Source organism: Malaclemys terrapin, chromosome 2, assembly GCF_027887155.1.
Source record: "Malaclemys terrapin pileata isolate rMalTer1 chromosome 2, rMalTer1.hap1, whole genome shotgun sequence".
Classification (NCBI taxonomy): Eukaryota; Metazoa; Chordata; order Testudines; family Emydidae; genus Malaclemys; species Malaclemys terrapin.
Genome location: NC_071506.1, coordinates 164400741 through 164413189, shown reverse-complemented (window position 1 = coordinate 164413189; position 12449 = coordinate 164400741).

Sequence of the window (12449 nt, the reverse complement as noted above, 5' to 3'; positions counted from 1 at the left end):
CCAAGCTGATAGCTTTCTTTGACAGGGTAACAAGCCTTGTGGATGGGGGGAAGTGGTAGACATGGTATATCTTGATTTTTGTAAAGCTTTTGATACTGTATCGCATGACCTTCTCATAAACAAACTAGGAAAATGCAACCTAGCTAGAGCTACAATAAGGTGGGTGCAAAACTGGTTGGAAAACCATTCCCAGAGAGTAGTTATCAGTGGTTCATAGTCATGCTGGAAGGGCATAACGAGTGGGATCCTGCAGGGATCAGTTCTGGATACGTTTCTATTCAATACCAATTCAATATCAATGATTTAGATAACTGCATAGAGAGTACACTTATAAAGTTTGCAGACGATACCAAGCTGAGAGGGGTTCCAAATGCTTTGGAGTACAGGATTACAATTCAAAATGATCTGGACAAACTGGAGAAATGGTCTGAAGTAAATAGGATGAAATTCAACAAGGACAAATGCAAAGTACTCCACTTAGGAAGGAACAATCAGTTGCACACATACAAAATGGGAAATGACTGTCTTGGAAGGAGTACTGCAGAAAGGGATCTGGAGGTCATAATGGATCACAAACTAAATATAAGTCAACAGTGTAACACTGCTTCAAAAAAAAGGGAACATCATTCTGGGAGATATTAACAGGAGTATCGTAAGCAAGACACGAGAAGTAATTCTTCCACTCTACTCCACGCTGACTAGGCCTCAACTGGAGTATTTTGTTCAGCTCTGGCGCCACATTTCAGGAAAGATGTGGACAAATTGGAGAAAGTCCAGAGAAAAGCAACAAAAATGATTAAAGATCTAGAAAACATGACCTATGAGGGAAAACTGAAACATGATAACCATTTTCAAGTACATAAAAGATTGTTACAAGGAGGAAGGAGAAGAATTGTTCTCCTTAACCTCTGAGGATAGGACAAGAAGCAATGGGCTTAAATTGCAACAAGAGCGGTTTAGGTTGGACATTAGGAAAAACTTCCTGTCAGGGTGGTTAAGCACTGGAATAAATTGCCCAGGGAAGGGAATCTCCATCCGTGGCGATTTTTAAGAGCAGGGTTAACACAAGTATGTAGGGACAAACACATGTCAGGAATGGCCTAGATAACTTTGTCCTACCATGAGTGCAGGGGACAAACTACTATCTGTAGAAATTTGTTACATCCGTTTTTTTACAATAGCAGTTTCTTACACTCCATTACGTATTAGTAATGCTACAGCTAGCACATTCCTACAGGGAGCAGTTTCCAACACTACAAGCGGCAGTGGACCAATCAGATCAGACCAACCAGCCATGGGCCGCTCCCACAAAGCAGCCGCCGGCCCCTTCCTAGGCTAGCGTCCCGGAGTCTCGGGAGAGTGGGCAGCGCGGTCCCAGCCCTCGCCCACCTCAGCCCCAGCCCGGAGCGCAGGGCCAGGGCACGAGCCACAGACGCAAGACGGAACTAGCGGCGGAGTGTGGGAGCGGCGACACCTGGTTGTTGCGGGTGGCTCAGCCTCCCCCACGCCTGTGATACCTACCGCCCATGCAACCGGCCTAACTTCACAGCTGCAACGGAGAGGAAAGTTCTTGCGGCCACAGTCCTTACGCGCCACACGCGGGAAGGCGCCGCGACGTCAGCTTCCCGCCTCGGCTTTTCCGCTGCCAGCTCTGTGTGCGCGAGCCCCGACCCGGCCGGCACCAGCGCAAACGGAAACAACCGCTCCCCATGGCCTGATCCGCTGCCATGGGGAGTATCCCGCACCGGGTGGCGCCCTGGCTGGGACTCCTTGCCCCCGGGAGCCCCTCCACCTGGCGGTTTCTTCTTTGTTTATTTACCGTATTCTTCTTCTTTTTACTGATGTCATGTGACTTTTACCACTTTTCACCAAATAAATGCTCATGACAACTTTACCGGAGCTACTTGTTGCCGTTCCCAGCTTTCCTGGCCCGCGGTCTCCCATCTTTCCGGGGACTCACGTGGTAGTTCAACAATATTTTGTTGTCTTTTCACCACCCAAAATGTAAACGCCACCCTTATATCTGCACAGGGCGAGCTCCGGGTTTGGGGGAGGGCTAGAAGTCTGTGCGTTGGTCTCAGCCTGACCCCACTGGGGGAACTCGTGGTGGTGGCTCCTCACAAAGTCTATCAAACATTTCCTTTTCTAACCACTATCTTTCAATTGCTTATGCTTTTGCCAGACTTCCAAGACTTGAGCTGAAGCTTCCTGTTTGGGCTTTGGCTCAGGCGGGAGTTTTGTGGAGAGTATCAGCACGAATGTTTCAGTCACTTTGGAGAATGAGGTTAGGGAAGTAGGTAGTTTTCCCAATGTTAACCAATTTGTAAAGAGCTCCAGTGTTGGGTTAGAAACTTCAAAATCGGTTTTGAGAGTCTTAAACTCAACATGGTTCCTTCTGCTTTCTCCATGAAAATCTATTTGGCTTTGTTACAAGACACAAAAATCTGCACATGCATAGGAGAGCTTGTTAGAGGTTTACTACCAAAATTAACTTCTGTTTATGCTCCCTTTCAGGAGCTCCTGCAGAAGCTGCTGGTTAGTATAAATGGCCTCTCCAGAGCTGCTGCAGTGGGGAGGGATAAGGAAGAAAGGTGCTTCATGTGGGGGGAAGTTCATAGGCTCCTCTACAGCATTCACCCAGGAAGGAGATACAACAGCTCACTCCAAACTTGTCTCATCTTATCCCAAACTAAATCTTCTCCCTAGCACTGCATGACAACCTTGGCCGGGTACAGACCACAGGTACCGTTTTCCTCCTTGCTTTGGGGTTGCTCAACCCCCTGCTCTGCCACAGGCCCTGTCCTGCCTCTTCCTGCCCCCACTCCACCCTAGACCCTGACCCCACTCTACCCCTGCTCTGCCCCACTTCTTTTCTCCCAGTTCCACCCCTTCCCCTGATTATGCCCCATCCCCATTCCTCCCCTTTCCCCAACGCCACCTGCATGCTGCGGAACAGCTGAGCGCGGCGGGCAGGAGGCGCAGGGCGGGAGGGGAAGGAGGAGGTCCTAAGCACCAATTAATTTTTTTCCTGATATGCTGTTCCTTGGCTGTTTTATGTGCAGAACCCAAATCATATCAGCCCTGCAGGTGAGATAGGCAAAGGAATGCCTAGTTCTAGAATCCCACTAGGGCTTTGGTTGGCACTCCAAGCAACTTCTTAGCTGTGAGGCAACATCACTACTTATCTGGCATTGTGCATGCCTACCAGCAGATACCTAGACTGCACAGCAACTTTAGATACCGACAGCTTTAGGTGGCAGCTGAGAAGGGGTTTTGAGAGCGTCAGTGGCACCTAAATGTTGGATGTATGTGGCTAAAGAGGATACAGATGTAAGTCTTTTTATAAATCTAGCCCCTAGTTATCAAGGGACCCACATGGGGCGGGGCTCCGGGCAGCGTGGGCACCCTGCAGCTCCCGGCCAGGTGGTGGGGGTACCCTGCAACTCCAAGCTGCGGATGGCAGGGGACCCTACCTGCTATCTATGGGATTGTTTTAATTACATGTATTTTTTGTTATTTAATTGTATAAATATTTAAATTATCATTTATATTTCTTTTCGTGTCATTTTTTCTGGAAAACGCAAAGGTCAGCTGTAGGCAGGGGGAGCTGAAGATGCTGTGTTTAGGAGCATGCAAGGTGTAAATCTGGCCCTGTCTGTCTTAGGCATCCAACTCCTGGAGAGGGTTCATGGCTCAGACTTCCAAGTGGAGGGAGAAGTCTAAGACCCAGATCAATGGTGCCTAAATACCTTCTAAGGATCTGGGCTCAGCATTGTAATGCCTAACTTTTAGCCATCTTGCCATGCAGTGGAATCCACTGCTCAGGGTTAGGCGCCCCAGGCTCTTCATACAATACATGGAGGGCGGGGGGAGTCAGTTGCCTAAGAATGGGAGCAACAAAAGCCAGAATACTAAGGGAGGAACCCACCTAAGATAGCTAATAGGATATGCCAAAGTGAGGGGTGGGTCCTAAGCCCCACCCTTCAGAGGGAGTTAGATGCATAAGTGCGAGCCAGATGGAAGTGCCTGTCTTTTCTCAGCTGTGAACTCTCGGAGTTAAGTGCCTAAGCCAGTTCTCACAAAAAATGCAGGAAGAGCAGGTGCCCCCGCCCCCCATTCTGTCCCTTTCAACATTTAGCCCAGTTGTTAGGGCAGTCTCCTAGGATCCCCTCTTTTCCTGAGTGGAAAAATAATGTGAACTTGTTTCCCACCTCTCAGAAGAGTGCTATAACCACTGGGCAGTGGAGTATTCTGTGGCAGGTCTTTCTCAATCTCTCCTGCTGAAGCTGTTCCACTTTTTGATAACTAATTAAATATACACTGGTCCAGGGAGAGGGAGAGTGACTGCACCCTAGTGGTTAGGGCACTCACCTGAGATATATGTTCCAATGCCCCTGCTCCAATGCCGATTTAATTATTTATACAAAGTGTTTGTTCACCTCCTACCTCTGCCAGGTAGAACTAGAACCTGCAGACGTAGGTCAAGGGGTCACAGCAGTGTGTCAGACTGCCGGCATCGCAGGTTCAAATCGTGTGTGTGCCGGGGTAGCCATTGTCTCAGCCTCTCCTCCAGGGTGGATCCTCTCCTTTCCTCATTTTGTGTGTGTGTGTTTGTTGACCTCCTACCTCCCTGCCTCCCTCCCTCCCTCCCCCTCTGCCAGATGGAACTAGGCCCTGCAGGAATAGGTCAAGGGGTCTCAGCAGTGTATCAGGTCGTGTGTGTGCCGTGGTAGCAATCGTCTCAGATTCTCTTCACGGGTGGCTCGTCTCCCTTCCTCAGTGTGTGTGTGTCTGTGTGTGTGTTTGTTGACCACCCTCCCTCCCACCCTGCCAGGTAGGACTAGGCCCTGCAGGCATACGTCAAGGGTTAGCAGCAGTGGGGTCAGGATGCCGGCTACATGGGTTCAAATCATATGTGCCGGGGTAGCCATTGTCTCAGAATCTACTCATAGGTGGCTCCCCTCCCTTCCTGAGTGTGTGTGTTTGTTGACCTTCTTTCTTCCCTCCTTTCCCTCTCTGTCAGGTAGACCTAGGCCCTGCAGGTGTACGTCAAGGGGTTGCAGCAGTGGGGTCAGTCTTCTGGCCTCGTGTTTTCAAATTCTGTGTATTCCATGGTAGCCACCATCTCAGAATCTCCTTATGGGTGGCTCCCCTCCCTTCCTCAGTGTGTGTGTTCGTGTGTTTGTTGACCTCCCTTCTACGCCAAGTAGAACTAGGCCCTGCAGGTGTAGGTCAAGGAAACACATCCATCGGGTCACACTGCCAACTTCGCAGGTTCAAATCATATGCATGCTTGGTTAGCCATCATCTCAGAATCTCCTCACAGGTAGCTCCTCTCCCTTCCTCAGTGTGTGTGTGTGTGTGTGTGTTTGTTGACCTCCTGCTAGTAGCGTAGCTAGGGGAGGAGCGGGGGAGCAGCAGCTCCCCTACTGAGCACAAGTGGCGCCTTTTTAATTTTACTCACCTGGGAGTGGGAAAAAAAAAAAAAGTGCCACCCGCTGTGGCGCTTTTACTGACCAGGCAGCGCCCCGGGTCTTCGGTGGCACTTGGGGAGCGGGACTTTCACTCATTTCGGGTGTCTTCGGCGGCACTGAAGCTTCATCGCCGAAATGCCGCCGAAGACCTGTGGAGCGAGTGAAGGTCCTGCCGCCAAGGTGCCACCAAACACCCGGAGCGCTGCCGGGTGGCGCCTTTTTTTTTTTTTTCCGCTCCCCCTCTTCTCTCCACCTGGCTACGCCACTGCCTCCTGCTGTAGCTCCCCTCTCTGCCAGGTAGAACTAGGAACTTCAGGCGTAGGTCAAGAGGTGCCAGCAGTGGGGTCAGGCTACCGGCCTTGCACCTTCAAATTGTGTGCGCGCCTGGGTAGCCATCGTCTAGAATCTCCTCATGGGCGTCTTGTCTTCCTTCTTCAATGGGTGTGTCTGTGTGTGTGTTTGTTGACCTCCCTCTCTCTCTCCCTCCCCCCTCTGCCAGGTAGAACTAGGCCCTGCAGGTGCAAATAAATGGATCGAAGCAGTGTGATCAGGATGCTGGCCTTGTGGGTTCAAATCGGCTGTGTGCTGTGGTAGCCATCATCTCAGAATCTCCTCACGGGTGTCTCATCTCCCTTCTTCCATGGGTGTGTCTCTGTGTGTTTGTGTATGTGTGTGTTCATTGACCTTCCTCCCTCCCTCCCCTCTCTGCCCAGTAAAACTAGGCCATGTAGATGTAGGTCAAGGGGTCACAGCAGTGAGGTCAGACTGCCGGCCTTGTGGGTTCAAATCGTGTGTGTGCTGGATTAGTTATCGTCTCAGAATTTCCTTGCCGGTGGTGTGTGTGTGTGTGTATAAACCTCCCTCCCAACCTCCCCACTCTGCCAGGTAGAACTACGCCCTGCAGTCATAGGTCAAGATGTCACAGAAGTGGGGTCAGGCTCCCGGCCTCGCTGCTTCAAATCTTGTGTGTTCCAGGGTAGCCATCGTTTCAGAATCTCCTCACGGGTGGCTCCACTCCCTTCCAAAGTGTGTTTGTTTGTGTGTGTTGTCCTCCCTGCCTCCTGCCCCCCTCTGACAGGTAGAACTTGTCTCTGCAGGCATAAGTCAAGTAGTCGCACCATTGGGGGCTGGCTGCTGGCCTCGTAGGTTAAAATGGTTTGTGTGCTGGGGTAGCCCTCGTCTCAGAATCTACGCATGGGTGGCTCCTCTCCCTTCCTCAGTGTGTGTGTATGTTGGTTGACTCCTTCACGCCCCCCTCTGCCAGGTAGGACTAGGCCCTGCAGGTGTACATCAATGGGTTGCAGCAGTGCGCTCAGGCTGCCGACCTTGCAAGTTCAAATCATCTGTGTGCCGGGGTAGCCATCATCTCAGAACCTCCTCACCTCAACCTTCCTCATAGTGTGTTTGTTTATGTCTGTGTGTTTGTTGACCTCCCTCCCATCCTCCCTCTCCTCTCTGCCAGGTAGAACTAGGCCCTGCAGTCGTAGATCAATGGGTCGCAGCACAGGGGTCAAGCTGCCGTCCTCTCGGATTCTAATCATCTGTGCCAGGGTAGCCATCGTCTCTGAATCTCCTCAGGGATTTCCCCTCCCTTCGTCTGTGTGTGTCTGTGTCTGTGCATGTACTTGTTGACCTCCCTCCTCCCCCCTCCACCTCCGCCAGGTAGAACTAGCCCTGCTGGTGTAGGTTAAGGGGTTACAGCAGTGGCTTCAGGCTGCCAGCCTCATAGGTTCAAATCGTTTGTGTACCGGAGTAGCCATCATCTCAGAATCTTCTTACGGGTGGCTCCTCTCCCTTCCTCAGTGCGTGTGTTTATGTGTGTTTGTAGACCTCCCTTCCTCCCCCTTCTGCAAGGTAGAATTAGACCTTGCAGGCATAGGTCAAGGTGTCACAGCACTGGGGTCAGGCAGCTGGCCTCACGAGCTCATATCACGTGTGTGCTGGGATATCCATTGTCTCAGAATATCCTTATGGGGTGGGTGTGTGTGTGTTTTGACCTCCCTTCACCTCTGCCAGGTAGAACTACACCCAGCAGGCATAGATCAAGGGCTGCTGGCCTTGCAGATTCAAATCGTTTGTCTCCTGGGGTCATCGTCTCAGAATCTCCTCATCATTGGCTCCTCTCCATTCCTCAATCTGTGTGTATGTGTGTGTGACATTCCCCTGTGGTGTTATCTGGACCGGTGATCTGCTAGGTCCCTCCAATCCTTGACTCTGGGAGCCAGCCTTACCCTGCTCTGCTATGAGAACCCCCACTCCTGGGCTGTTCACGCACAGCCTCTGGCATGTAAGCTGCTCCTTGGATTGTGCAACCAAATTACACTAGACAATATCTCTGGTCCCAGACACAACCCAAGGAACCTCCGTCTTGCAGTGTCCAGTTATGTCTGCTGGACACTGCAAGCTTGTATGAGTTTGTTGATTTAACAAAGAAATTGATATGTACCAGGCTTGTTATCCCAAGGGGAGTCTCTGACATACATCAAACCAAATGCACTGCTTCAGGTAGAATAAACAAACAGATTTATTAACTACAAAGATAGATTTTAAGTGATTATAAATCAAAGCATAACAAGTCAGATTTGGTCAACTGAAATAAAAGCAAAACATATTCTAAGCTGATCTTCACACTTTCAATGCCCTTACAAACTTAGATGCTTCTCACCACAGGCTTTCTGATTGTCCTTCAGCCAGGCTCTCCCCTTTGATCAGCACTTCAGTCACTTGGTGGTGATGTCTGGAGATGGAGATGGAAGAGAGAGGAAGAGCATGGCAAACCTGTCTTTTATCGTGTTCTTTCTTCCCTCTTGGCTTTGCCCCCCTCCCTTCAGAGTCAGTCCCAAACTGACCAAAGGAAGGGAGGTGACTCACTCGAGAGTCCAACAAATCCTTTTGTTGCTGCCTAGGCCAGCGGCCTTTGTTCCTGTGAGGCTGGGCTGGGTTTGTTATATACATGCCCTGATGAGGTGTGAACTGCCCCTCTATTTTTGGAGAGTTTTTGTCTCACCTTGCTTTAAGCCATGAGGATACATTTTCAGCCTCATAACTATATACATGAAATTATAACCTATAACATTACTGTAACAACAATTACTATAACATCATGATAACAACAATGCTCGGTGCATCATGAGTCTTCCAAAGACACCCGACATGACAACCTTTGCATTAGATACCACACAATCATATTACAAGGATGAACATGTGAGTTCTGGGTGTTCCTCCGAGGTACAGAAGTCACACATCCCCCCTTAGTTTACTGCAAGAGGGTTAGTCACTGACTATCTCAAAGGCAGTTTGTGTTATGGTTCTTTTGGCTGGATAGCCATTAAGGCTATTAGGTGGTGTGCCTCAGTTTCCCCATTCACACACAGCAAACCAGGTTTTTTATGGTTTCTCTGCTATTATAAGCTTTAAACCTGTTCATAGGTATTAATTGAAAAGTAGCATTATTATAAGGTTTAACATCAGTAACAAAATTCTTATCCCCAAACTTATCATTAATACCAAAATTTTTATCACAGATGGGTGTTTACTATGATACCATGCTCTCTGTTCAAATAGTGTAGTATGAGGTAAGTTTGTTCATTACTCATGGTGTCTTTTGATTCCCTCCCATGTAATCAGTCACTGGCTTTTCTTCCCATTCAGTGTTCCCTTCTGTATGGGCTCTTAATTTAATCATGTTTCTGGCATTTTGATATCTCAGGGTCTGGCAAGATAAATGTTCAGGGGGATCCTGCACATTGGCTGGCCCTTTCGGGAGCAGTCTCCCAACCCCAGGACTGTACTTACGCAGAAAATCCAGCTCCCCTTTTGGGGTTACCCTGTGTCTCCCCCTCCCAGCACTGAGTCCTTCCCTGCCCCCTAGAGAGCTGTGATCTGGGCTAGGTTTGTTTACCCTTTGATCAGATGCACCTTTTCCCAGCAGCTTTTCCATAACTGCTATCTGTCTCTCACCAGCCTGGGGGAGAAAACCCCTTTCTCTGTCAGTTGGGTCATTTGTGTTCTCACAAACTATCACCTGGCAATTTCCCAGTCTCAGCTCCTCTGCTGTCACAGGCATTGGAGCTGCATCTTGATTTAAAGAGACACAGTTACTTTCCAAAAACTTACCAGAAATAGCATCCTGAAAAATTGGGACCTGGATTGGAGTACCCTCCACCACCCCTTTCTCTATCCCTGAAAAGTTACTTGTGTGATTGCTCCCCTCGAGGAAGTCAGTTACACAGTTCCTTCTCAAAATCTGGGTCACAGGCTGAGTGAGGTGAGATGCTGATTCACCCATCCTCCAAGTGTCCTGGACATCCCGCCCCAAGTGACTAGTGAGGAGACATTTGTGTACCCCCACTATTCCTATCCCATTTTCCTCCTCTGTGCCCCCTCCTAAAGAACATTTGTCTGCACTTCCTAGGATGCGTTCTGTCTCTTGTTCAGCTGCAAAACTCTGCCAGCTAACAACTGGGACACTTTCTTTAATCACTGACAATACCTCTCCTGTGCCTGAGGGCATGTTGCCTTCTGCTGGGAAGGAGTTAATCTCAGCCCTTCCCATACTTGGAAGCACCTTGCTTCCCTGTATTACAGAGTCACAGGAATCCTCACCCACCTCAGTAGTTTCTGAGATCCCCTGCCCCTTCTCTGGGCTCTCCTCTGGGACCCATTTCTCTATGCTCCCTAGAGCCAGTTTTGCTTCTGGTTCAGCTGCAAACTGCTGGCTGCTAACAATTTGGACAGTTCTCTCCCAGCAGGCATTACACCCCCATCCCTTCCTGATGTGGTATTGCCTCCAGCTGCAGTGCAAGAGTTGGTCTCAACCGCGCTCCCATCTGGAAGCATGTGGCTTTCCCCTACTGTAGAAGAATAAAGGAGACTCTCTCCCATTCTCTCAGAAGTTCCTGTGACCTTACCCTTTCCCTCGGGGGTCCCAGCATAAAATCAATTCCAGCTGCAGGCAAATACTTTAACCTGAGCTACACGGAAAAAATCATTATCAAGAAGCAGGTCGGCGAGGAGGTGTTCTATTACCCCCACAGTCAAAACACTTTCCAAACCTTCCCACACCACATGGATTTTAGCTAGTGACATGCAGAATCTGCTTTCGCCCACCCCCACAATCTCTGCCATTTGGCCAGGTAGAATATTGCCTTTGGGACCACGCTCTGCTTAACCAGAGAGATCTGGGCCCCTGTATCCCTCTTCCCCAAGTATTCCCTATCAATTTGGACAGCCTTAATGTGCTCCATATCTGGTTCTGCAGAGGATAAACCCACAAAACCAATATGATAGGTTTCAATTATTTGGGGGATTTCTGTGTTGAGGACAGCAGAACTAACATGAGCTATTGGTTGCCTGCTTCCTCCTATCCTCAGGTGATCAGTGGAATTACACTGATAGCACTTTTGGGCTCTTCTGCTTTTACAGGAGATTTGGGATGAGGGTTAGCGGAATGTTTTTGGGTAATGTTTAGGCTACCAACCCCCTTCTCTCATCCCAGGGGCAGAATGGGATCCTCCCTTCTCACCAGTTTTAAGCCCCTCTTTCTGTGGCCTGGCCTCAATAGATGCCTGATTCTGTTTGAAGGCATCAGCTAAAAAAGCCATCTCATCCACAGTCTTGACATCTTTATCCCATCAACTCTGCTTTATATCAGCCTTACATATGCTTAGGAAATCCAACAAGCTCCAGCCTTCCCTCATAACTTGCCACCTCTTTACCCCTCACCCATTTTCCCAACAAATCTTTCATTTTGTTTATATATTCCCCATTACTCATACCAATATCCCTCTTATCCAGTCTCTCCCCTTTGATCAGTGCTTCAATCGCTTGGTGGCGATGTCTGTAGATGGAGGTGGAAGAGAGAGGAAAGCGTGGCAAACGTCTCTCCCTTTTATCATGTTCTTTCTTTCCTCTTGGCTTTGCCTCCCCCCCTCAGAGTCAGGTGAGCATTACCTCATCGCAGTCCCAAACTGACCAAAGGAAGCGGGGTGACTCACTCAAGAGTCCAACAGATTCTTTTGTTGCTGCCCAGGCCAGCGGCCTTTGTCCCTGTGAGGCTGGGCTCGGTTTGTTCTATACATGCCTGGATGCGGTGTAAACTGCCACTCTGCTTTTGGAGAGTTTTTGCCTGGGCTTGCTTTAAGCCATGAGACTACATTTTCAGCCTCATAACTATATAAATGAAATTATAAACTATAACATTACTGAAACAACAATTACTATAACATCATTATAACAACAATGCTCAGTGTATGATGAGTCTTCCGAAGACATCCAACATGACAAACTTTGCATTAGATACCACACAATCATATTATAAGGATGAACATGTGGTTGCTCGTTGTTCCACCAAGGTACAAAATGTGTGCGTGTGTGCATGTGTGTGTTGACCTCCCTCCCTCGCCCCTCAGCCAATTAGAATTAGGCCCTGCAGTCCTAGGTCAAGTGGTAACAGCAGAGGGGTCAGGCTGCAGGCCTAACATGTTCAAATCGTGTATGCCAGGGTATTAATCTTCTCAGAATCTCCTCACAAGTGGCTCCTCTCCCTTCCTCAGTGTGTGTTTGTTGACCTACCTACCTCCCTCCCCCTCCCGCAAGGTGGAACTAGACCCTGCAGGCGTAGGTCAAGGTGTTTCAGTAATGGCGTCTGGCTTCCAGCCTCGTGAGTTCTTATTGTGTGTGTGCTGGGGTAGCCATCATCTCAGAATATCCTCACGAGTGGCTCCACTCCCTTCCTTAGTGTGTGTTTAACCCTTCTGCCCATCTGAGTTGGCAGCAACAAGGGCCGGGTTCAGTATCTAGCGGTTCTGTTTCAATAACACTGTCAAGGCTGCTTCCCCACTCTGAACTTTAGGGTACAAATGTGGGGGCCTGCATGAAACTTCTAAGCTTAACTACCAGCTTAGATCTGGTCTGCTGCCATCACTCCCAAATGTGCTAATTCCCTTCCCTGAGTAGCCTTGAAAGACTCTTCAC